Source organism: Dermochelys coriacea, chromosome 11 (assembly GCF_009764565.3).
Source record: "Dermochelys coriacea isolate rDerCor1 chromosome 11, rDerCor1.pri.v4, whole genome shotgun sequence".
In the NCBI taxonomy this organism is placed as follows: Eukaryota; Metazoa; Chordata; order Testudines; family Dermochelyidae; genus Dermochelys; species Dermochelys coriacea.
Window position 1 is genome coordinate 43876213 of NC_050078.2, and position 27835 is coordinate 43904047.

At 42.2% G+C, this 27835-nt stretch overlaps 2 long non-coding RNA genes across 2 annotated transcripts in view; both read right to left on the reverse strand.

Moving 5' to 3' along the window:
• The window catches only part of LOC122458132, a 30457-nt gene extending 11543 nt beyond the window's left edge, over positions 1-18914 (reverse strand). The window contains exons 1-3 of the long non-coding RNA XR_006278012.1: positions 18693-18914; positions 17502-17526; positions 17221-17354 (exon numbers count right to left, since the gene is read on the reverse strand). This is a non-coding gene — a long non-coding RNA (uncharacterized LOC122458132). The remainder of the gene's footprint in view (positions 1-17220; positions 17355-17501; positions 17527-18692) is intronic.
• A 1447-nt stretch (positions 18915-20361) lies between these two features.
• Positions 20362-23610, reverse strand: LOC119863827. Its single transcript, XR_006278014.1, has 3 exons — positions 23360-23610; positions 22845-22892; positions 20362-21277 (listed from the first exon to the last, which is right to left on the reverse strand). It is a non-coding gene; the product is annotated as an uncharacterized LOC119863827 (long non-coding RNA).
• Between the last annotated feature and the right edge of the window lie 4225 nt (positions 23611-27835).

Consider the following 27835-nt stretch of genomic DNA (forward strand, 5'->3'; position numbering starts at 1 on the left):
GACTTGGGAAAGACACCCGTCTCTTCCTCTCTCCCTAGACCAGCGCACACGACTCTGCTGCAAGAGCATGAGACTCATCCCACCAATCCTTGATACTTTCTAGCACTTCAAGGATGTTGGGGTATCCCAAAACAACTGCATTCACAGCTTTAGCATTGACACTCCACCGTGTCCCTGAGAGTGATTTGGGCCGTGGGCATCCCTTTGGTAGTGAATTTCGAAGAATCATCCAATGACTGGTTGATGCAGAGAAAAAAAATGTACAATTCTTGGACAAATCTGAAAAAAGAAACTGCTTCAACACAACAATCCACAGCAGACTGGCCAACAAAGCTGAGTGAGTGTGCAGCATGTGGTATGTAATCGACCAAAGCATTACACTCTTATTTTTGCCTGCATCCCTGAATATTTGCTACTCATATTTGCCAAGCTAATTGCCATTGTGTTTCGAATGGCAGACCACACTCAGCAAGAAAAATGATGGTTTCAACTACGCATTGGAGAATGTTCTTCCAGTAAGCATGAGCTTCCAAAAACTGGTTTTCCATTTGGGTATCAATTCTGCCACTAACTTTCTTTTGGGCATGGTAGCTGCTAACTGACAATGTATGCTGCTCACTCATTGCATGATTGGTAATGTTTGTAGTATTCTGCCATTGAATCATTGAAGCCTTTGCAGAACATTCTCCACTTTTTGGAATCAGAAAACAGATGGCAATAAAAACAGTATACTTTCTTCTTAGAAGGTGAATAGATGAGCCATTCTTTTATGCCAATCTGTTTGTTAGGCTTCACATATTCAAACATTGATTTGGTCAGAACGATTCGGATTGATGTACTCTCGCTTTGTCAATGAAAAGTCATCATCTAAATTCTGGCATTTCTGTGGGAACCTTCTCAGTCCAATATGCAATGAGATCTTGAGAAGTCATGTCCCACTCGCCTGGATCAGTGGAGAAGGATATTTTTGTATTTCTATCACTGGGAAAGTCTTCAGAGGAGTGGAGTGAGACTGCAGCTAGAGAAGTCACATGAGGCTGCTCCTTTTCATCAGGCACAGGTGCAGCAGGTTCACTTGGGCCGGCATTTGCCTGGACTTCCTCATCACCAGACTTAAAATAAAAGTAGGAGGAAAAAACGTTAGGAGAGAAGGACTACCTTTCAGCACTGCATCTTTTCTTTGCCGTCTTTCTTTGGCCTCCTTCAATTTCTTCCATCCTCCTTTCTTCAACATGGTTTCTATTGTACACAATAGGCCTACACTGGACAAAGTTAAATATTTCTTGGGCCCATGCTTATTTAGCCCACAAAGACAAAATCACAACCACCATAAATTGATTCAAAATCTTGATGGATTAATTTGTACAAAGCAATATCTAATAAGACAAAAAATTTCCCATGGTCCCGCTACCATCGCCCATATTGTTACTTCAATATGGAATGGAGGGCCTACAGTAGGGCCTAAAAATAGGCTTTAGCCTTATTAGCCTATGGGTCAATCCAACCCTGCGTACACTGGGTTGATTGGTAAACTAAGGGTCAAATTGTCCTTAAATGAGACAACTCCTGCTGGCCTCAATAGGATTTGTACTTCATTAAGGACAACAGGATTTGGATCCAAGTAAATATGATTTACTCGAGAGCCAATTCTCCCTGCTACAGGGTGTGTAACTCCCATTCAGGATTGCTACCTGTGTATATAGGGTACAGACAAGTGTAGAAACCAGATATCAATTTTTTCACCCTGACTGCATTTTAATGCCTTATTAGTCAAGCTGGAGGAGATAGGCAATGAGAAGAAAAGTCCTAGTTAGTTGTATATATTTTACTGTTAGCTTTTGATAAACTGTTGAAGACTACAAAGGTAGGTAGAGAAACATTAACATTCTGTGCATTTCATACTTGTTTCATAGAGTACAAAAGGTTACTTTAAAACACAGTTCTAAACTTACATATAAAATTGTTTTCAGCAGAATACTGAGAACTGGATCTGCTAATAAGCTTTGTCCTGGTTGGAAACCAAATGGAGCCATGCAATACCAGAATGCCAGAAATAGGACAATAAATGTTTTTGGCACAGTTTCAAAGCTGCATAATGCCAGACATAGACATGTAAAAGTAATGGCAAGAACTACAAAGATTATAAAAGAAATAAAATCACAGTTCGTAATTCATATGATCATGTTAAATAGCAGGCTTATAAAGCAATTTGCGTAATAAGAGCCACATGTAATTGTATCAATGTACTTCACTCAGTAAAAGATAATAAATATTAGAACTCCCCTTAAAAGCAAGTTTACATTTTGAAAGCTGAAGAACAGTAACTGATTGCTTTGAATTTATATTTAGATGAATAGCTTCTGTTTGTCTTTTCACATACAATGACATAAAAAAAGCTTTCTTAGGGATTATGAAACTCAAAAGCATACTGATGGTTAGAACTGGTTTCAACTGCTGGCTGTTCTGTATCACAACTGTTACTATTTAAAGTTGCAGATAATTTAGGGCCCAGTCTTGCAGTTCCTTCACATGTGGTACTTTCAGTGATGTCAACAGGAGTTCCACGTGTGGAGGGCTTCCAGGACTGAGCTCTTAACATATAAATATTTAATATGTGCCTGTGAATCAGAGCCTGAGTTGAGGACTGCTGAAGCCAACACACCTCCCCTTTTTTTAAAACAGAACTATTTTATTAAGTATGGGTAGAGGATAGACAAAAAGAGGAATTTCCCATGTCAACGTTTTTCACCTGAACTCTGGTCTGTCTACAAAATACAGACTTCAAATATTAGAATTGAGGGTCAGTTCAAGGCTACTTTGGTTACTCATAGAAACTTAACTTGATTTAAGACTTCTAATCCTTGAATGCTTTAAAATATGTGGGGGGACTACATGGTCTAGCAATATATGATGCTGCAACCTAGGATGGTTAGGTTTAGATTAGCAGAAGTTAGGATACCATTTATATGCAATGAATTCTGTTTCTATGGTACAAATATAGCACCCTTGTGCTCCCTTGCTGCCTGATTTATAAATTTACCATCAATCAACCAACAGGGTGGGCTAGTGAAAGATAAAACCAACATGAAGGTGCTAATGAATGAAAGATGGAGTATAAGGCAGATGGGAAAGAGTAAAGTCTTAGATGAACTGTCAGTTCCTTAGGCAAGATAAGCCAGAATGCTGCAATTGAAATGAACAACTCTGCCTCATTTTTACAAGAGATTGAGTACCATTGAGAATAAGGGAAATTACCAGGAAAGGTAATAACATAGGTAGATAGGTAGAAGGTAATGGCAAAGTTTAAGGACAAAATATGTATTTTGCATTAGGACAAAATATGTATTTTTGTTAAGTCTGAGTTACTTTATAAAGTAATATTTGTCAACATTGTATTGTGGTATTTCTTTCACACCAGAGAAACAAATTATCTTGTGATACATGTGCACAGCTCTCTGTGATTTCAGATCTTTGTGAATAATCTTGTTCTACATATACACATATATTTTTGTTAATTCCAAATGTAGATGTGTTTTAGATGTGTATTAATTCTGAAAATTAAAAGCTAGCATACAACAGAACCTCACTAATTCTCACTCTGCTAATCAACATACACCATAGTTTCAACACAAAAGGTGGTAGTCTCTCTGATTTCTTAGCAAAGATCTAATACCAGAGTGCACTAGTGAGGTCTCAAGAATAAAACATCAATATTATACACAATATTAACAGACCAATATTGTCTCATTGTTTCCTTGTGCTCCCCCATCTGTCTGTAAACTCTTGTCTTATACTCAGGGGTGAAAGTGGGCCGCTACTGGCCGGTACAGCCCACCAGTAAGATGTTGGTACCAGCCTGTACACAGCGACTTTAAAGAGCCACCACTGCAGCATTTTAAGGAGGGTCCTTTGCCGCAGCAGCACGTTAACATCACTGCCCCTTTTGCCGCCACCACCACCACTCCCCGTCCCCAGCATGTCGGCGGCCCTGCTGGTAGGTTCCCTACCAGCAGGGCTGCCGATGCGGGGAGAGAGGGGGTAAAAGGGCAGCTGCCATGGGGCTGGCAATTTAAAAGGGCCCAGGGCTCCAGGCTGTCGCCACTGCTACCGCAGCAGCGGCTGGAGCCCTGGGCCTTTTAAATCACTGCTGGAGCCCTGGGCAGTACAGGCCAGGGAGTGCCAATGGGCTGGCTGGGGGATGCTGACCCCCCAGCTCCACCCCTTCCGGGGGCATGCTCCAGGTCCCCGCACCGGTAAGAATTTTATATTATTTTCACTCCTGCTTATTCTTAGATTGTACGTTTTTGGGGCAGGGACCATCTTTTTGTTCTGTGCATGTACAGAACCTAGCACAATGGGGTCCAGAACTCCTAGACACTTCTATAATAAATAAAATAATAATGAATCTATTATGAAGATATACAAATTAATACTAAGCATTATATAAATAAATTAATGTTGATTTTGTAATAGGAATTCTTACTTATTGTGCTTGTCTGCTTACTCATTTACCAAACCCAGAAATTCTCTGTGGCCAAAATTTTCAAAAGTGACTCATGATTTTGAGTGCCCAATTTGAGACAGACACCTTAAAATATCCTGAATCTCAGAAATTACTGAATATAGAACTTTTGAAAAGCAAGCCTCTTTAAAAAGTGTCCAAAGTTGGACATCCCAAAATTAAGGCACCCATAATCACCAGTCATTTTCTAAAATTGTGGCTTATGTGTCTCCTTGTCAATTATATGAATTAGCAGAATTTTGTCTCAATTTATGCCAATTATTTCTTTGCTATTAATAATGTTTTTATTATACATTCAAAAACAACAATAAAAATATGTTATCGCTAGGAAAAGTACAACCACCACATTTATTCCTAACAATCTATGAATGCATTCCTACAAACTTGTTTATTAGATAAGTCTGGACATAAATTGGCCAGAAACACAGGACTTCATATGAAAAGGACAGAACATTGAACAAAAAACAGCATAAATCCAGAGTATTAGACTTAAAGGTAAGGTAACTGCAAACTCCTAAACATATATCCCAAAATTCACTATCTTTATAATGTAAATTTTATCATATAACTATCTTAGTCATGCAGATCAGCATTTAACTTGTTTATCTTTAAGTTAAACAAAATTCAGATGTCTCTAGGGAAGACAATGCTGTAGCATAACCATATAAGCTTTGCATATGAAATTAAATTTTAGCTTTATTAGGGGCTGTCCAATTGAAAACTGTAGTATAAGGCCAATATCCTTAATCAAATTCTATCACACAGAGATCAGACGTGTTTTTATTCAGTTTATCCAAGAGTTTCTTAACAGCTCCTGGGTCCTAAAATAGATAAATTTTCCTTTGGTATTTTGCTTAGTTTTGCTGAGTACTTGATAGATATCACCCCAGTTTTTAATTAGAAAAGTCCACATTAATAGAAGAAAAACATGCTCCATTGCTTGTATTTGGTGGCCCACATCTGGGAAAATCCTGATTGTCTGCCCTTCTCTTTCCAATAATGGTATGAATTCTCTTCTTAGTGCCTGCTCTTTCTACCAGATGAAATCATGAGAGACCTTCATTAATTTCAACTAGAACAAGAGCAAGCCTTTTATCTCTGCACATGGAACACCCTTCTTGAACTGATCCATAAAACAGCCACACTCTTATTTTAAGTGTCCCCTGAGGACACATTACTTCAATCAAAACCTACAAGAAAACAAAGGTTATTTTCTATTTAACCTAGTCTTATATTTTAACATATTTTTTGCTCCATCATAGGTCATGAGACTAATTCTCCATACCAGACAAATGCCTGATGAGTGGCAAAAGAGCACACTGGTCCCTGTCTTCAAGCATAAAGGAGATGTGCCAGAATATAGTGATTACTGACCCATCAAGTTACTGAGTAACACGTTGAAATGACTGGAAAGAATTACTGAGAAAAGACTTTAAGAGGAGCTGAAAAATCAAGTATGCCGCAACCAATTTGGGTTTATTCCAGGAAGGTGAGTAATGCAGTGTTTGCAGCCTGAACATTGCAGGAGAAATACAGGGAAAAAACACAAAGAATTGCACTTCATGTTTGTGGATTTGGAGAAGGTTTAGGAGAGAGTTCCTAGATAAACATAATGGCGATGGCTGCAGTCATGCAATATACCAGAGATATACATCCAAGCTATCGTGGAGGGTAACACCACAGTAGTGAGAACCAGCTGTGGCTACAGTGAGTCATTCACTGTGAGGGTTGTCTACATCAATGATCAGCCTTAAACCTTTCCTATTTGTAACTGTAAATGATACCTTGACTCAGGAGATTAGGGAAGAGGGTCCATGAAGCATGCTTTTCACCAATGACATTATTTTGTGCCATGAAGAGACACAGAATCTGTAAAGTGATCTAGAACAATGGAGGCCTGCATTAAGAAAATCACTCAACAAAAGATGGAAAACATACAATGCTTCATTGAGAGGGACAAAAAGAAGCCAGTAAAATGAAATCGTATAAAGTCTGTGCAACAGTTTAAATACAGTAATTTGTTTCAGTGTTGAGACATGATGGTAATGTGTATGAGCATATTAAGATCCACATGAAGAGTGCTTGGTGTAAGCAGAGGGAGTTGACATGAATTCTCTACAATAAATATATGCCATGTGAGCTAAAAAGCAAAGGTTATAAGATCATCATTAGGCAGCCATGCCATATGAGTCAGAATGCTGGCTAGTGAGGAAGAGCGATAAGAACTACCACCAAAATGTGAATGTTCAGGTGGACACTGGGTAAGACAAGAGCTGATAGGCAAGACAATGAAATTATAGAAGCCATGATGCAGGTAACCCCCTGTCATGGAATAGCTGAGGGAGTATCAATGGAGACGGTTGGGTCATGTGAGACAATAACATGTAGGATATGTTGGCCAAAGAGTACAAGAACTAGTAGTCACATGACAAAGACAACGAGAAAGGCCTAGAAAAAGTGGTTCGAGATGTGGAGGCAGACATGAAGAAGGCTGGTGTCAGCTTAGAAGGTGCATTTGACAAGAATGCTTGGAGATGAAAAACAGGGGCCAAGAGACGAGGCAAAAAAAGAATTTGTAAACTTTTGCCTTTAGAGTTAAATGTTTTCTTCAGATAAGTGCACACAGCTCTATGACTTCAGTGGGAGTTGTGTGTTCAGAGACTCCTGTAATAAAGGCTGTGCTAAAGGGAAAAGCCTCAATCCTGTGCCAATACCAAGTAAAACACTTTGGTGAGTGGGGTGGTAAAGTCCCACATGGGCTGGTGAGTGTGGGAATTCTCATCCCTGCCTCCAAGCCACAGAGTTGTAGAAGAGCCACTACACAGCTACCACTGTTGCAGCAGTGCACACAGGATGTGTGTCCCTGTCATGCCTCCTCCGGGTCACTCTGGGGATTAGCTCTAGAGGCAGATGCCCCCTTCCACAGTTGATATACCGTCGCCCCCTCTCGCTCCAGGAACCGAAGCGTCTTCTTTGTGACTTAGCCCTCCAGCTAGATCACTCAGCATTTCCCTTTCCAGGATATATCAAAGTCTTTCTGTCAGCAGTCCTAAGCTGTCTTCCCATTCACTGCCTCAGGTCTATGCCATGCCTTTGGTAGGGGAAACTGGGCCCACCCTCCTCTCCAGGTTCCAGTCCAGGGACCCTCAGTTCTGGGCTTTCCTCTCCCAGCCCTCACTCTTCCTTCCCTGGACTGCTTCCTACCACTCTGTTTCCCCTTCTCTCACTCTCCGAATGTACCAGCTCCCAATCATCCTCCCAGGGAATGACTGCAGCCTGCATGCCTCTGCAGCCTACAAATACTCCTCCCTCTTCCCAGCAGCAGCCTGTGGAGTTAATTGGCCGACCTGGCCATCTTAACACCTGTCAGTCCTAAATGGGGTGGACACCCCATCACAGTCCTCTTAGTAAAGGGAATGGCCAGCAAATCCATGTAGCTGTGAATCCAGCAGCCATGCCCTCAGTCTGCCACCAAATCTTTGGTGGAGGTTTATGCCATCACAGAAGTGGGCTTCACAATGTGCAGGTGCTACCATCCATCATAGGAAAACAATACTGATTCCATTGTACCCAGAACATGCCTCACCCACAGTGGGCCAGAGCTGAATTTGCCCCTTAGTTATTAAAGATGCATGATACGGATTCTTTCAGAATTCTTTTATAGAAGACAGTATGCTATGAGGAGTTCATAACAGGCTAGCTTGCATTTTGAAAATCTGTGCCTTTGAAATCAGAAGGAAATGATCCACCCAGCTGCAGACAATTAAGACTAGCAGCCTAGCATAATAGGGTGGGGAACTTTTAATGGGTGTTTATAGATAGGAAGCATCAATCCCTCTTTTAAATGAAAGAAGCAGAAAAAGAAATAGTATGTGTTAAATGATAACTCTGAATTCAGAGAGCCCTCACAAGCAGAAGATCTGTTATCAAAGAGCTGTCAGGATACCACGCCTTCAAGAGAACTCTGCTCTTCAAGAATCAGTAGCGGTGGAGGGAGGGAGTTACTTTAAAAAAACTTATTTAAAAATATTTCATTAGTGTTTTTGGCTGTTTTAAAGGTTAAAGCACATGCCAGAAAAAGTATCTGGTATGAGAGACAAAAACAAATATTGCTCCATGAAATCACTACACTAGCATAAAAACAAATACACACTTAGTAGGCTTAATGTGAGAATTTAGGGAACAGTATTTCCCCCCCCTTTTTCCCCCCTTTTTTGACAGGAAATACTGTTTAGGCATTTTATATAGAGGGTTCTGCATTTGTGAAGGGATAATTTGCTCTAAAATATGTGGGCAACCAGCCTAAATTCTCTAATTGAGTAGTTTGCTCATAACCTAAGGCCATTAGGTGAATGTAAACTGTTACAGGCTTAGTAAAAAAAAAAAAGTCCCATTAGGATTTTAGTATTTGTATGTGGTTGTGGGTTAGTGTGACTGTTTCCAAAATCATGGATTAATGAAAAGATCTTTTTCTCTGAGTTTGCAAATACCTGCTTTGAAATGCCCAAACTCAAATTAAGCCAAAGGGTTCTTTATTCCCAACCCCTCCTCCCCCAAAAAGGAAAAAAAAATACTTTTACAAGATCAAGGCTTTACTATGAGTTCCAAGGTGAATTATCTAGGATAAATCACAGACATATAGGCTTTTTTTTAAAAAAAGACTCTCTCTTTATAACTTTTCATTCATTGAAGGCTCCCATAGTGATGCCTAGTTCAGTTTTGCTTTACAGTTAATAAACTCACCTTAATTTTTGGAGCCAGCTATGAGTACAATAAAAATGTCCAATGCAAGACTTACTTTCTCATCTAATATGAGAAAACTCTGGCCCTTCCAGAAGTATAAGTATTTAGCCTCAAGCTTTGTACATGTATTTCACTAGTTAATGCTCATTATCACACAAGGTGCTCATAATTCTATAAGGAAGAAGACAAGTTTATGTGCAGATTCTGTATGCTGTTAACATTAAATCTTATGTTTTACCTACATTATATATCCTCAGTTGAACAGTCTGTTCCTCTTTCCATTCCCAAGTTACCTTTAGCATTTTGTTTTTACTAACCTTCATATATATGCAAATGTTAAGAAATTAAGAGGAACCAGAAAACTAATGAAAATTAACATGAATAAGTGAGCCTGAATCCAGCCTACTATTTATAAATGTCCATCTGGGTAACAGGAAAAAGTATATATATTTGTATTTTAATTCTCCAGAAATAACTCAATCATTTGATTTTAAAATAGCTACCTTTATAGTTTTCCATATGCCTTCCTTTTTTCACACATCAAACTAGCTATAGTAGTGTTGTGACTGACAATACTACATTCCATGTTACCATTCCCCCTTAACTCTTAACTTTATAATCTTAACATATAACTTGATAGGTTATTTCCTCTGAACTAAAATCTGGCTTCTCTTTTATTTGGTTCTAAAGAGTCTGAGCTCTTTGTTATTTTCTTTGTACCAAATGAGACATGTCCCCATTAGAATACACAAGCCCAACTATTGTTCCCTTGAAACAGAAGCTGAAACAAATGCAAAGATGACATTCATAAGATAGGATTGCAGTGTTGGGGTCTTGGACATTACCTGGCTTTTTCTTATAACAAATTGAACATCTGCCTGAAACCACTTTTACAGTGTTAGACTGAAATCCCTACCCAAGAGTTGTTTTAGTGCAACAATATGGATAAAGAAATATGAACTCCAAAGAAACAAGGTTCTAAAACAGACCTGCCCTGAAAGAGACGCGCTACAAGAGAATGAGTGTGAAAAGCTAGTTGTGGCAAAGGAACCTGGTGCTAAACATTAAGAGAGAAATCCTGGGCTCACAGAAGTCAATGGGAGTTTTGCCATTGAGTTAAATAGGGCCAGGATTTCACCCCAGGAATTTCCACTGAAGTCATGGAAACTTCCAGGTACAGCTCAGCATCTCTCAGGATTAGGCCTCAAAAGCACGGCTCTTCCTGCAGTGGCAGTAGCTGTAGAGGTCCTAGATCCCAAAAGTGGTACAATTTCCACAACAGTTGGCAGATTTGCCAGTATAGTACAGAAGAACCAGAGGAGAATCTCAGAAGTGGAAGACAAAATACCCTGCAACAAGACCAGGTTGGTGTGCTCGGAGGAAGGATATGGAGACAATGAAAAAAAGAGCTGAACATTCTGAAAAGCAGGGCTCCTAAGGTAAGCTTCATATTATACAAAGAGTCGGATTTCCCAGGGGATTAAATGAAATAAACCCATCAGCAGCTTCCCCAAGGCATTAAAATTGTATGTAAAAGGGATTAATTAAATAGAATTACATGGCTTGTTCCATCTCCCTGATGATCCAAAAAGATCATTGGTAATTATTATTATTTATATTGTGCCATTGATGTAAGTGACATTCTACAATAGATAAAGTGAGATAAACACCAAGTCCCTACTCTGGGAACTTTACAAATATAAAGGCACTGGGGTGCCTTTATAAAGTACAGCACAAAACAAACACGCGATTGTAAAAGGTGGGTCTTCAGAAAAGTACTGAAGTAAGGAGGAATCTTGATGTACATTAAGTGATGTACATTAAGTTGCTCCAGCCATATCAGAAAGGCATGGAGTGGATGAAGACAACAAAGGTAGCAGTCAGAAGAGAGGTGTGTACAGACCAAATGGAAGCTTATAATGAAAATCTACACTGAAGGTTTTGGAATTGGTCAGAAAAATTAGTCAGCTGGAAACTGCAAACACAGTTCTCAGATTTTGAGATGATGGTGAACTTTGGATATGAAGTGAAACAATTGGTGACAATCAGGAGATGCATTGCTGGAATTAAGAGTGTGCCTCTTAAAGTAGAAGGTTTCAGCAACGCAAGGCCTGTTTAAATCTGATTGTGCATAATTATATAGGGAGAGAAAGAATCAATGAAATCCCTCCCATACTTCTGGCATTACTATTACAGATACTGATCTGATTCATGGTCAGATGCACATCATTTGAGTTTAACTCATAACCTCCCTCCCCAGTTCTTTTAGAAGCAGCTGATGGAAACTGGGCTACAACCCTGATCTGGCATTTGTCAACAACACCAAAGCTGATTCAGGTCACAAACTTTGGGTCCAATTCCACATTCACAACCCGGGCCCATTGCCATCCAGATCAATGCAGCCATAACACCGAACTCAGTACCATTCCAGCACCATTTTAATTTTAAGAAAGCAGAATGGAAGGGTTCACTAATGACCTTGATGCCATTGTAAAAAAGAACAAACTAACAACAGAAAATTATGATGAGTTTCTCAATGTAGAATGCACTGTCTCAAAGAAACATATTCCATGACACTGCAGAATAAACTATGTGCCAGGATAAACATCCAAGTTATCAGATCAGTATGCACAATAGAAGCAGAAATTTGAAGCAGACCTATTTGCTGAGTATACCATTGGAGCTGGCAAAGAATTGGTCTCTGCAGTAAAGGCGGAAAAACAGAAGTCATGGCAGGAAATCATTCAGAGCGTGGACATAACCCACAGCAGGATGAAAGCAAGAATAATGGTATGGAAGCTTAACAATCACCCAAGGAAGGCAGAGCAACGCTACATTACTGCAGACCATGTCACACACCAACTTCTAGAAAATGGCAAGGAACTGAACAAACAACCCAAGACAAGGCTTAAGCATCAAGAAAACATACATATAATTTGGGGGCACAATACCAATGACCAAATTAATTTCTAGAACTAACACCCTCAAGAATGCAAAGCTACCAGTCTAAATTCGTACTGAACAAATCAAACGTTTGGGACCAAAATAGTCAAGTTGTTTAACACATGCTCAACCACATACAAAGTACCCAAGATCTGGCACCAAGCACATGTTGTGACACTCTTGAAGCCACAGAAGGTCACAATGGAGCCGAAGAACTTTAGACCTATAATCACTACTATGTCACCTCTACAAACCGTATGAGCATCTCATTCTAAGCCACCTATCACCACTTGATGAAGAGCACTTAATCCCAGAGCAAACTGGATTCTGCCAAGGCAAATCATGCACTGGTAAAGTGCTGAACATCACTCAATACTTCAAAAATGGCTTTGAAAAGTGTGTGGGAACAGGCACCATATTAGTTGCCTATTAGCAGTGTATGACACAGCGAATCACAGAAGTCTCCTCACTAAAATATACAACATGATGAAAGATCATCACCTTACATGACTGATGCAATCTCTACAAGAGAACTTACATTTTTACAGTGAACTATGCAGGAAGCAGAGCCAATGACAGCAACAGAAAAACAGTCTACCATAAGGGAGCATACTGTTGCCAATACAAGAAGTTTTATTTATGCTAATAATATATGCTTTCCTGCCCAAGCCAAGGATCTCTTCCAGATCAAAACTACATTAATATCAGTGCTCTATGGGCTCTCAGTCTATTACACCAAGAATCAATTTTGTGCAAACCCAGCTAAAATGCAACTGAGTCTCTTCCATCTTTGAACTGTGAGGCCAATAGACAACTCAACATCACCTGGAATGGGGTATCACTTTTCCAGTATTGAAATCCTGTCTACCTTGGATGCTAGACCACACTCTCTCCTTCAAGGTACGTGTGGAGAAGATAAAAAGCAAAATTAGCATCCAGAACAACATACTCAGGAAGCTTGCAAATTCAAAACTGGGAATGAACTCAGCAGTACTAAAAGCCACCGCACTTGCACTTTGCTATTCGATGGCCAAATACGCTTGTCTAGTTTGGGAAAGATTAGCTCATGCAAAGAAGCTGGACCCTATGCTGAATGACAGCTACCTCTATATCACAGAATCTCTAAAACCAACAAACGTGAACAGCTTTTATGTGCTTGCCAGACTAACTCCACTGACTATTAGGAGAGCAGTCACAAGCAAAATGGAATGCTTACGAAAGGTTAAAGATACCAGACGTCTGTTACATAGCCACACTGCAGCAGTTAGCTGCCTGAAATTGCAGAAAAGCTTCCTAACTGCAACAGAACCACTTTTAAAAAATTACTGATTTCTGCACAACTGGAAATGTGGTGCATACAGCTCAAAATACTCAATGAGGACATCAAAATGCACATTGATACTGCCAAATGCCTTTCCACAGGTGCAGAGAAAGATTGATAGAGTTGAAGATATTTAAATCACCTCCAAACAAGAGTTGGCAGGTCAAAAGTCAATATGCAGATGTGGGGCTATTCCAATGACCCAAATATATGTGACTGCAGTGACACACAAAGCGTAGAACATCTGTTGGTCTGCCAACTCCTGGAGGAAAAGGTTGACCATGGAAAATCTTGCCAGTTCTATAAACCAGGCCATGTCATGTGCCCAACAGTGGAAAAACTATGATTGTGATGGAAAGACACAATAACAAGAAGTCTGTTCCCACTTTCTCCTCCTCACAGCCTGCTGGTCACCAACAGGAGAAGTATTGAGAGCACAGGAAAGACAGTATCCCTGTTCTCAGTTCCAATGTCTGGAGCCACAGTGGTCCCCAGCTGCTGGGAGGAATCAAATATTGCATGGAAAATCCTGACAGCCCTGAAATGGTCTGAAACATGCTGTCACTATATGGGGATGGCATATGCAGAGTCCACCGAGCACACAGGAGTTGTGAATGATGGAGCATGCTCAGTGCAGATGGAATCTTCCATGAATTTAGCTGCCAAGTGGGAACTGAGATTGTTCAGAAGTTTATAACCTGGTCAAATTTGGATGGATTTTCACAGGAATGGCAAGAATCACGTCTGATCCTAGGGTGACTCCCCTACAAAATTTCAAGCTGTTGCTCCAGAGCATGTAGACACAAGAGCCTCTCAGCAAAACTGTTGTAAGATTATTTTGAAAATGGGCAAATATATATCACTAATATCATTATTGGAAATGACTATTTCTTTAAAGCTGAAACTTAAAAAAAAAGTCAGCCTGACATAGGAAATTTCACCCTTTTGGTTTCAGTTTAGCAATATCACAACCCCCTGAAAACAGGGTCTTATAATGGGAAGTATTGGGCAACCTTAACTATCGGGCAATCTAGACTACCTATAATGAATTTATAATTCATTTGAAAACAGAATAGTAGTAGTAATCGAGATTTTCCATGGAGAAGAAGTGAATGAATTTTCATCGTTCATTAATCATTTTCATGTCGTCGTCACTAGTGTCATGACTCCAGCAAGATCAGCAGCTAGCTCCATTAGTGGTTCTGGTTTGTGAGACAGCCTTTTCATATTCATGCCAGAGCAGTTAATACATTATGATGACTTCTCAAAGAACTGCTTTCTGAGTTGTTCTTTCATACAGTTTTTTAAAAAGTACCCCTCCCAAGTAAATTAAAAGCAGCAGTATTCTATCACATTCTATCACATTATAGATCCATTGTCTACAGCCAAGCGCTACGATATAACCGCATTTGCTCCAACCCCTCAGACAGAGACAAACACCTACAAGATCTCTATCATGCATTCCTACAACTACAATACCCACCTGCTGAAGTGAAGAAACAGATTGACAGAGCCAGAAGAGTACCCAGAAGTCACCTACTACAGGACAGGCCCAACAAAGAAAACAACAGAACGCCACTAGCCATCACCTTCAGCCCCCAACTAAAACCTCTCCAACGCATCATCAAGGATCTACAACCTATCCTGAAGGACGAGCCATCGCTCTCTCAGATCTTGGGAGACAGACCAGTCCTTGCTTACAGACAGCCCCCCAATCTGAAGCAAATACTCACCAGCAAGCACACACCACACAACAGAACCACTAACCCAGGAACCTATCCTTGCAACAAAGCCCGTTGCCAACTCTGTCCACATATCTATTCAGGGGATACCATCATAGGGCCTAATCACATCAGCCACACTATCAGAGGCTCGTTCACCTGCGCATCTACCAATGTGATATATGCCATCATGTGCCAGCAATGCCCCTCTGCCATGTACATTGGCCAAACTGGACAGTCTCTACGTAAAAGAATGAATGGACACAAATCAGACATCAAGAATTATAACATTCAAAAACCAGTTGGAGAACACTTCAATCTCTCTGGTCACTCGATCACAGACCTAAGAGTGGCTATACTTCAACAAAAAAGCTTCAAAAACAGACTCCAACGAGAGACTGCTGAATTGGAATTAATTTGCAAACTGGATACAATTAACTTAGGCTTGAATAGAGACTGGGAATGGATGAGTCATTACACAAAGTAAAACTATTTCCCCATGGTATTTCTCCCTCCCACCCCACCCCCCACTGTTCCTCTGATATTCTTGTTAACTGCTGGAATTAGCCTACCTGCTTGTCACCATGAAAGGTTTTCCTCCTTTCCCCCCCCTGCTGTTGGTGATGGCTTATCTTAAGTGATCACTCTCCTTACAGTGTGTATGATAAACCCATTGTTTCATGTTCTCTGTGTGTGTGTATATAAATCTCTCCTCTGTTTTTTCCACCAAATGCATCCGATGAAGTGAGCTGTAGCTCACGAAAGCTTATGCTCTAATAAATTTGTTAGTCTCTAGGGTGCCACAAGTACTCCTTTTCTTTTTGCATTATAGATCCTGAACTTTGAAACCAAAAACAGAATGATGATTTTCTTATTAGTTGCATCAAATACTGTTGTTCTGAATTTAATTCATTTCAGAATCAGGCTCACATTCAAAAAGAGTCTTCCTATGCAACAGTAGAAAGCAAATGATGATTTTATGGGATTGGGAAATTTGTCAGAAAGGATCCATCTTATTCCAAAAGAGAATAGACTATGAGCAGCATATGCTTTCCTCCCAATTCCTTCTCAGCCTTGATTTCTGCACGTAAAGGTGCACTGCTCCCACCTCCCAAACCAATCTGGAAGACCCTGTTCTATGGTGCTTCAGGAGTTATCCAGTTTCCACACACATGATCCCAGCTCAAGGCTCGATCCCCTGCGCATGTACCCCCCCCCCAAGCCCTGCTGTCTCCAAAAAGAGAAGCAAGATACTAGAGGTGGGCAAGTATCTGGTGTGTATGTGGTGGGAATTCTGCAGGTATTCTAATGTTTAAATGAATTCTCTTTGATGGCATTCACAGGCCCTCTTCTGTTTGCGTTCTTGACTATCCTAGCATAAAAATGGGAAATTTTAAGTAAACATTGCAGAATATCTGCAGAAAGCCTAAGGCTATGGCTACACTTCCAGCTGGAGATCTAATTCCCAGTTCAAGGAGACATATCAAGGCTAGCTCTGATCTAGCTAGTGCACTAAAAATACAGTGTAGCCATGGTAACACTAACATGTTACCATGTTAACTAACAGGAAGGGCTACCCACCCCAAGTACTGTTGTGGCAATTATTCTAACTTTTGCCTTCTTAGGAAATTACCATGAAAAATAGGTCAATTTATTTTCAATAAAGAATGTTATAAACAGATGCAAGACAGAAGGGCTGGATTAGTCCAAACAAAAATATATAATGATATAATGCAAGAACAGTTGAGATTATGCTTGTTAAAAAACAGATGATGTAGGTCCCCAAATTAATGAACCAAAATAGTTGTGTAGGATATTAGACCCAAAAGGTGGACAAAATAATGAGGGGATAGGCTATTCTACCCATCACTCCCCTTTTGGGTCCTTAAAGAAAGAGACTTCAGGGGAGAAGTAAATACAGAAAGAACAGATGAAGAAGAAAAGACAGAGGCTACAGAATTGAGCTTCACCATCATGGCTGGTCTCTCACCATCTTCTGGGATCCTGAGCCTTTGTCATCCTGATTCTGACCAGACCAGGGCAGAGAGAGGGATCCTGAGGACATCACCACCTCTAGCAGCTCCAGCTGAATCCCATACACTACCTGGAATGAAACAGGATCAGATGATAGCAGCAGCAGCTTCAGCTCATCTCAACTAAATTCTTCTCTTTTACCCAAAAGGATAGTTATTTTCCGGGTAAAAAGAAAGGGAAACAAAAATGTTTTTAAAATGCCTTACTTAATACTTACGTTTCAGATGCTTTCACTGTTTTTTCTGTCATAAAAAGTTTAAAAGATTTTTAAGGGCATGTTTGCCATGGTACTAAGCAAGCTAGGTACCTACTTGGGCAGCTAGCCCCTCCCAGCACTCTGACTATGCTTTATTTTTAGTGCATTAGCTCAACCACAGCTAGTGCTGGTATGTCTCCCTGTGCTGAGAATTACACCCCCAGCTCAAAGCATAGACCTACTCTAAGTGTCAGAATCAGGTTCCTTGTGCAAATACATGACTATGAATTTCAAAAAATTTATAAATGTCAGTAATAGTACAAGAACCATAGTTCTAACAGGTACACTCAGTCAGGGAACAGAAACATACCATGTGGCCGATTGCAAAAAAAAATAATTAAAAATTAAAGCACGGGAACTAAGTTTAAGCATATACATTGCATTATTTTCAAAGGTGTCGATCACTGATATGGAGCTTCAGATGCTGAGCACCTCTGAAAGTCAAGCCACTTTTATTTAAGTGTTAAACTATAGAGTCAGAGATTTGGAATGTAGAATTTGACAATTAAACGGTCATAAACAAGCAAAAGACAAAATTATTCTTAGCCAAAAATATTTGATTTTAAACAGAAAATGAAAAAAAATATAATCTGTTGGTAGACATTTCATAAACAGAAAAAGTAGTGATATTACTGGAATAAGATACACAGAATTAATTCTTCACCCATTTCTACAACTATGAACTGCCTTCGCTCTTCTCCACTGCCTTTGTGTTGGGAAGAGTGACCCACCAACAGGTTCCTTCCAGGAATGTCTCCAGGATGATATTCATACTAGGTGCAATGGAGTTGCAGCAGGTCAATTTCATCCTGGTGCCTCTAGAGAGCATTGGAACTAGCTCTGAGTAGATCCTTCCATAAATTTTTGCTGTGCTAGAACCTGACACCACATTCTGCCTTCTCCAATCTTTTCATGTTCTTTGAGATCTCTCTCATCTGTTGTTATCCTCCCAAGAGCCATGTTTTACCCTTTATCTCTTTTAACACATTTTGATATAAAATCCTTTTCAGGATTTAATATCAACAGCTTAAGTTAATTTTATTTTAGCTTTAAACTGTCAAGTTTCTTGGGTTTACATTGGAAAGGGCTTATAGCATGATAAAAATCACAAGAACCCTAATTTTAAAATTTGTGGGTTGACATAAATAGTACTTATTAAACTATCCTGTACAATGGATACAGGAACAGAATTCCAGGGAAAAGAGGAACAGGATCAAAGCCAGGCTTCAGAGACATATTTAATAATGTATTTCTGGAAAAGCAATAAAGTTTACAGTTAGGCCCCTGTTCACAAAAAGGACATTGTTTTGCTATGTTCTTCTTGTAAGTGTTATTTTATATGTTATGCATAAAGACAACTTTCAGTTCCGTATGGGTGTACCAATGTGTTATGGGGATTAATCAAAAGGAAATGTGTATGTTAAAATTGTGTGTGTCATTAAGAATCCTTTGCCAATGAAGTGGAACTCACATTATGGTCAACAGAGTGAATGCCTAATGCATAAAGTTGCACTGGACCTTCTGCACTTCCTGGAAAAGCGATACAGAATAATTTCCAAATGGAATTGTTCATGCTTTTATTAAACCAAATATTCTGTAAAAAGGAAAAAAAAAACAAGGGAAATATTGCATCAAGATTGCCCTCACTGTGTTTTTCTACTGCCCTTCAATATAGAACATTGACTTAAACACTATAATAGCAGAGGAATGGAACGGAGAGATAGATTTTTACTATTTGAAAATGCTTGGGAGGAAAATACTATGTTGCTGAATACATAGATGCATACTATATATTGTATTTGAAACCAAGGTACATTTTAGTTTAATTAGATTATTATAGATGTAATCGTTTGAATCCCAATTTCATCCACCGATTGCTTTTGGCCTGTATATAAGCAGCAGCCCAAAGCCAGCAGCTGGTACATAGCATGAGCCTCCTTGATGACTTCACACTTGTGAACCAACTTCTAAAAAAAACACACACACACACACACACAACTGGGATGTCATAACTGAAAAACAAAACTAAGATTCACTACACCCTTCATGTTAAATGGGGAAAATGAAATAGGGGGAGACAGAGATAATGTGGAGCATGAAAAGAGATAGTAGGAGATGAAAGTGAGATTTAAATTGTCCTTCCTCCCTCACCTCCAGGTGCCAACCAAACCTTCAGTAGCACTTTGCATTGTAAAAAGAAACCCTGAAAGGGAACTGAGCAATGTTCCAATTTTAATTTTTATAACAGAAAGTGAGTTAAACACAGCTATTGGTCCTTTCAACAGAAGTTTTTGGCCCCACAGGGATTAATGTTGACTGAAAATGAGAAGATCAACAGTACATGAAGCTGGGCTGATGAGAGTATTATGAAAGGGAATGCTGACAAAATGCTGACATAACTCTGAAAGGATGCTACTGTGTTAAAAACAACAATACAGGGACCTTTGTTGTAATGCTGACTTACATAAAGAGTAGATAAAAGGAGAATCATATAAAGATTGAATTAAATCATGTTAATGATCAAACAAACCCACAGGAGAAAGGAAATGGAGAAAATTCTAGCATAATCCCGCATCCCATTGTGTCTATGTACTGAAGCATACATAGCCCTATATCATCCGACCTCAGTTGGTGAATGAGCTTCCATAGCCTGCAACAAATGTGCATTGGTTATTGTTAAGTGGCTAACAATGAATAAATAATGATCAAATGAGGATTACAGGAAAATGAAGAAACATCCAGAAAGGCAAGAAAACACAGCCATAGTATGATCCAGGAGTTCTCAATTGGCAATGAAGTCACTTAAGAAGCATGAAATAAAATTATACAGAAAGACAAACAGGAAGCAAACCAAGAACTTAATGAATCCTACTGGGCAAAATACTTTTAAAAATGCACATCTGCTTTCCACACCTACCAGTGAGGCAACCATTGGCTCCACAAGCTGAGCTAAGACCTGGTGTAAATTTTCTCTCTCTCTCTCTCTCTCTCACACACACACACACTTTGAAGGAAATATTTCCCAAAACTGAGAAAATGAACTGCTTCAAAGTGTTATCAGTACTAATAACTTCACTTTGGTAAAGACAGAAATATTCAGGGCTTGATTCTCCACTCTGATGCACCAGTGTCATAACAGCAATAGAACTCTATTGATTTCCATTGTAAAAACTTATGTAACAGATTTGAGAACTGGGCCCTTGGTTTCATGTACCTGTTTCCCTAACATGTGCAGCTTAGGATGGCTCAAGGGAATTTAGAGAATGAGATCCTCCCACCGTTCCAGTGAGATATAGAGCTGTCCCACAAGAAAAAAAGTGGCACTGTCCCTGGACTCTGTACTTTAAATTAAAAATGTAGAGTTTTAATTAACTTAATGAATAGTATACTCTGTACAGTAGCTCCAATGATAGTCACGTTTGTATACAATGTGATTTATGTTACAGGGACCCTATATTTTAGTTTTCAATATGCTAAAGATTTTGTATTGATAACACAAGTGCGCCATGGAAGTTGTCTTTTGGGGCAGCTGGAAGTTTTGGCTAAGTAAGGGCTTTTGGCACCTTGGGAGGCAGATTGGGGTTGTGAGATAAAACTGTTAAAATGAGCAGGAGCGAAATAGTCCTTAGTGTTGATATTTAAACTGTTATTAGGTAGCCAAGTTAACACCCCACTGATCTGGATCCTCTCACTCGGTTCACTCCTCTTAGAGCTGTTGTCCAGTCTGTCTGCAGATTCTGAAAAACAACAATGCATTGTTTGTAACTAGTATTCACTTCTGGTTTTCAAAGTTGTCTTTAGAGCCCTGAGAACTAGAAAACCAATATTTTAAACACCAAGACTTCAGGTTCTTGAGCACAGTTCTGTGGGAGGAGTGGGTAATAGGTGGATTCTGAGGCTGCAGTTGCCAAATACATTGAGCCCACACCATGCTCTTTCCGCAGAAGAATGTACGTGAAATATAATTAAAAGGAACAGCTATCTTTGTCTGATGCCAGTTGTTTTTGTAGGGTTGCCTTGATTATATTGTAAACAGGAGAGCGAAAATATGTATATTCACTGGAGCCTATTTTTAATCATCCATGAGCCTTTCCAAGATAGCAAGTGAATCTCCAATTCTTGTAACCCGTCACATGGTATGGGGAAATTTCCCTTTCCCTGAATTTGGCGAAGCAGCATCTCGCTATCATTAGGAGGTGAAAGATTAATTTTGATATTTTAAAGAGTTTTTTAAAGCTGGTGGACTTAGAAATATCAGCAGAGTATTGAGAAGTAGCCAAGAATCAGCGGTTTTGAGGATTAAGGATATGCATCCAAAAGTGGTCATCTTGCAAAAGCATGGAATACTACTAATACAATAACTCTGTCCTGTGAATCTCAGCCCATCCACAGTCATACATGCTACCAGGGAACACTGTCATTATAACACCTGGTTCTGCTTCACTATTGGCTTGCTGCCATATCATCTCCCAGGTCTGTTAAAGCTACAGAGGGAGAGTTACTGCTTCTTAGGGCAGCAATAACTTAGAATGCAAATTGCACTGTAAATTTTGCTGCCTTGATAGTGCAACATGTCATATTGAACATTTTACCTCTATGTGGTTAAAAACAAAGGACCAAATATCTGTTCCAACTTACAGCCCTTTCACTTACAGTGGGACTGCAAAGGATGGAAAGGAGGTCAGAATTTGTCCCTGAAGCTTAAAGTAATGGCGAGGCCATTCTAGATATAAAACAATTGCTGGTTTCAAATGTAACTGATGCTGGCCCCAACTTGAACCACCTTTTATACACATTTACCAGGGGCTAAATATTCACACATGTGAACAGCAGTTTGTTCACACTGTGTTTGGAATATTTTTGAATGCAGATCACATCTCTCTTCCTCCCCCACCCCCCACACCCTGAGTTAGAATTCAGTTCAGGTAAATGTAGACTATCCCTTAGGAAACTAAATATGGCAACTACTCTGAAAGATTCAATGAGATTGTATGTTGTTTTTGTAAGTTGCAATTAGACAGCCAACAGCTTCACCTGTAAATACCAGATTGTAAAGGATAAAAGACCAGTGCCTGCTTCCTTCAATAACATGCCTGAGTTTTTCCCCCACAAGGAGACAAAAAGCCACACACCTTTTTGCCAATTGTACTGAAAAATTATTTAAGTGGAGCCCATCTAATTGGACACATCCCATTTATACCATATTTTTCCCCATTATGTGACCACAAATGTGGTCTTGGTTCCTTAATGTGTGAAAAGCAGGTGCTGTAGAGACAGAATGCTTCTCTCTTAGGTGAAACTTACTCCTCTTCAGGAGGGCTCCATGCTACTGTTGGGATGAGGCTCCATAGTCTGTAAAGGTAATGGAACAAGAACACTGTAAATAAAATGCATGAGGTGTTTTACCAGACCATTTCCAAGAAGCTATGAAGTAGGTAGGAGTAAGTCCACCCTGCTACAGCTGCCTACATCCAGCTGTGGATCTAGCCCCAAACCTCCTATTTTCGGACAAAGATTCCTAGTAATAAATAAATAAAATTTAAAAAAAATCAGGAGACAATATGTTATTCACCTGAATCATCCCTGAAGAAAAAGAAAATATTGTTCAAAGTTTCCCAAGACATGTTTCTAAGAGGTTTTAAGAATTTGAATTGTTCTAAAATACAAATTGTTTTTCTTAAGTGCCTAGAAAACAAGAGCTTTATTCAGGACAATCAAGTCTATTGTTGAGAGTGGGCCTAATAATTTAATTTAACTCTCACATTTTGTTCTCTACCTCCCACCACCTCTCTTGAGCAAGTGAATGAAATGCACAGCACCCTCTGAGAGCACAACCAGTGCTGTATTAACAGAAGCGAATAGTGATGTAGTTTACACTTCTCTCTCTCTCTCTCGGGGCCTCATCCAAAGCCCAGCAAAGTCAATAGGGGTCTAGAAGCCTTGCACAAGCACCACTCAAGTCCTCAGAATAGGGCATAGGTGTTCTTTTCCACTACTCTTATAGACTACATAGCCTCATTCCAACAGTAATACAAAGCCCTCAGCTCCTGGGCTTCTTATAGATCCTTCCAATTCCTGCCCAGCTGTGCCTGAGTCTAATTAGTGACCTCCTTGTAGCCTATATCTCTCCCCTACTGGCTGCTTAATTGGTCAGTTAGGTTCACCTGGCCTAATTTACCATCTCAGGAGTCAGTGTGGAGAATATACCCATCATATGGTCCATCATGGTTCTGGCTTTAACTCTACTACCCACACTCCCTCACTTTGTTCCTCTACTTCATGCTTCCTTCCTGTGTCTTTTGTACCATCTGGGCTAATGAATTAATTAGCCTTTTAACTCTCTCCAGACCATCCCAATCTATCAGTTGAAAGCAGTTCCCAAAGTCATGTGTGCAGTGGGGCAACTAACTGGAGTTGCAGTGATCAGAGTACTGGCCCAGCTTCTGTTGCTCAGGGTGTTTTACCAGCACCCCCCAGCCTGGTACAGATGTATACCAGAGACCCCTGAGACATGGTACATCTCGACCAGACCTACACCGTCTGGGGCTGAACCATCTTTGATAACCTGCATTTGGTTCGGGGCCTCCTAGAGCTCGGGTGTAAAAATGGTCTGTTGTTTGCCGTCCTGTCCCTGGACCAGGAGAAGGCATTCAATAGTATGGACCACAGGTATCTCCTGGGAACTCTGCGGGCATTTGGCTTCAGACTCCAATTTGTGGGTTTTCTCCAGATGCTGTACATCTCCCTGGAGTGTTTGGTCAGGCTCAACTAGACCCTGACTGACACCGTCAGCTTCAGGCAGGGGGTGTGTCAGGGTGTCCGCTGTCAGGGCAGCTGTATACTGTGGTGATCAAGCCCTTCCTCTGTCTCCTCCATTGGAGGTTGACGGGATTGGTGCTCCTTGAGCCAGAGATGCAGCAGGTCCTGTCAGCGTACACTGACAATGTGCTACTCGTGGTCCAGGACCCGGGCGACCTGCTGCGGGTGGAGGCCTGCCAGGCGATCTACTCAGCAGCCTCCTCCACCCGGGTCAACTGGGTCAAGAGCTCTGGCCTGATGGTCGGGGCAGGGTGGCAGACAAGCTCCCTCTCACCTACGCTTCAAGCCATTAGAGTAGTGGACCTGCACTCCACCTATCTCCGTGTTTACCTTTCCACCACGCATCCTTCTCCGCTGGAGAACTGGCAGGATTTGGAGGCTAGGGTAGGTGAGCAGCTGCGGAGATGGACAGGACTCCTCCAGTATCTCTCCCTGAGGGAGAGGGCACTGGTACTTAACCAACTAGTCCTGTCCATGCTCTGGCACCAGCTCAACACCCTGACCCCAGCTCCAGGAATCCTGGCCTGGCTCCAGAGGATAGCTCTGGAGTTCTTCTGGCCAGGACTGCACTGGGTCTCTGGTTTTGAGTCTTCCCCTGGAGGAGGGAGGACAGGGCCTGGTCTGCCTCCACAGCCAGCTCCATGTATTCCACCTCCAGGCCCTGCAGAGACTCCTTTATGGTGCAGGTAGTCCGGCATGGAGCACGTTGGTGCACTCCTTCCTCTGCTGCCTCCGAAGACTCTGGGGCTCTATGACCAGCAACTCTTTTTTCTCCACTCGAGGGGTCTTCCACGAGACCTCTCCAAACTGCCGGTCTTCTACCAGGACCTCCTCCAGACCTGAAAGCTGTTCTCGGCGACCAGGTCTGTTGTGGCCATCGAGGGGGCTGATCTCCTCGTGGAGACCCTGCTACACAACCCCTAGCTTTGTGTGTAGGTGGTGGAGTCCCTCTCGGTGCACTGGAGGCTGGTCATGGCAGAAACCACCAGAACTGGCGACCTCCTGGACGACAACAGCGGGCACTGGGTGGATCCCCAAGTGCTCGGTCAGTGCATGGGGCTCTTCACCCTCCTGCGCGTCCTCCAAAAGATGGGGACAGCCTTGTCACCCACCTCTTGGGTTTTTCTTGAGTGGGTACTGCGAGAGGGTGCTCGCCACCCACCCCCTTACCCCAGGACCTCCAGACCTTTTCATTGGGCCACTGTCCCGCAAGCCCTCCTGGCCCTGGCCCTTCCACAACCTAAGTCAGCTGCATCCCCTGCAGTCTGTTCGCTTCCAAAAAGTGCCAAGGAAACACCTTTACATGCTCATGCTCCACACATTTCACTTCCTCGCCCTCATAGCCTGATATTCCACCCTGATATGAAATAGCGGGACTATCTACCACCTGTGGAGGGTGAGGAACCCTGGTGGGCCAGCCTCTATTCCACCCTGGTCTCACAGCCCTCTGGGGATATTGGTTGGCGGCTCCTCCATGGAGCCAGGAGCATGGGCATGTACCTGGTGCAGTTCACCCCATCCCTGACATCTGCCCCTTTTGCAGCATGAGGGAGAACCTGGCGCATGCTTATCTCGAATGCACCAAGTTGCAGCCTCTATTCCGACTCCTTCAGAACCTCCTGTTGAGGTTATGGCTGCACTTTTCCCCACATCTGTTTATACTCACACACCCTATCCATGGCCCCACAAAGTCATGAGACCTCCTCATCAACCTCCTCCTGGCCCTGGCCAAAGTGGCCATCTTCAATACCAGCAGGAGGATGCTAGACGAGGTGATGCTCTGCGACTGTGGGGCCTATTTCCGCTCCTCCCTGGTCTCATGCATACAGGCTGAGTTCCTCTGCGGAGCTTCTAGACAGCTTCTGGCTCCCTAGACAGCTTTGAGGAGCAGCGGGCACTGTCCAGGGTTCTCTGCTCAGTGTTCCCCTCTGGATCCCTAGTTTTGAACCTGTAACCTTCACTCCTGACCCTGTTATTCCTCAATTGTCCCCTGTATTCAGTTGGTTCCTGGGTCCAGTGGTCCTCCCAGAATTTCCAATAAGGCCAGAGACCCCTGAGACCTGGGAGGGCGCCAACCCTGTCATCATCGGCCATCCCTGGCCACCCAGTTCCCATTGACACTCCCCTCTTCTTCTGCCTGACACCACTTCTACTCAGACCTTGGGGATAGTGCCCCTGTCATGCCCAGACAAGCTGGTGGGCCCTACCACCACAGTGTGCAGTCAGGCAGGGCTCACGAAGGAGGGGGCAACTGGATCATCTCCAGACTTGGGAGAGGGTCCACCTCAGGGGGAATTCTCCCTTTCCCCTTTCACTCCACCCCTGCCTCCCTGATGCCATCACCCTCACCCCCTGGACCCACCCGCATTGGCTAGCCCTCCATTGTCACCACCACCTTAGAGGGCTGAGTGCTTTTTCAGGGAAAGCACAGCAAGTGGAACATGTGAACTCAGCACCTCCATTTTGGTGTGGAGGGAGAGGAGGTCCCTGTAACACCATGAGGGGGCTGCTGCTGCCGAGCCTTCCACTGCTCCCCCTGCCCCTGCACCCCCACCCCCTGGTAAAGTCCAGTGGGTGGAACCAACTAAGGAGACATTTGACATCAGAGGGGAGAAGGTGTCACCAGCTCCCAGAGTCCCTTCCTGAGGAGGCCTCGGAGGGAGCCCCCCCATCCTTTTGTCATTCATGCCTTCCATCGGCACCAAGCTAGAAGTTGCCCTGGTTTCTGATCGGGTGGACCTGTGGTGGTGGGTGGAGACCTGCTCTCCATCTTCTAGGAGATCATGGCCCTGGGTCTGACCCCTGTCACTCGGGGGAGGACAGTCTGCATGACGGCTTTGTTGCACCACCCTCTCCTCCTCTCTCTCCTTTTCCCCAGGCTGCCTTCTGCACTCTCACTTTTGGGACACCCCGAGCCTCACCCACCTGCCTGGCCATAGAAGACATTCCATTCGAGGCTGCCAGACCCATTATGATAACGGCCGCTGCCAAGCAGCTAAGCCTCAAGTCTTTGGGTGTGTCCCTCTCTGAGGCAGTGCAGCTGCCCCCTTTACGATCTGGGGGCCTGGACCTAAGCAATCCCCTGCCTGCTGCCATGGTTGTGGGTGCCCCCAGGCCCAGCACTGTTGAGGGCCTTCTTCCCAGAACTGCCCCCTCTACCCCCATGCCTGGTCAAGTGGTGCCATACCGGTGGCCTAGTTGCTGGGACCCCTGATCTTGGTCCTGCTCCCATCCCTGGTCCTCATCCTGCCCCTTATCCTGATCCTGTCCCACCCCCACCCCTTCCCCTCCTCGCTCTGCTTCCCATGTCACAGCCGCCCCTGGGATTGTCTTGTTTCTCTTCTCTCCTGACAGCCCCTGGGAGGTGGCTTTTGTATTTCCCTCTCTGAGCCCCCTTCCCCCCACCGAGGCTGCTGCTCACCCTCCTCTGCCACTTCTCTTACTGGGGACTGAGGTGGGCTGTGCAGCACCTGAAG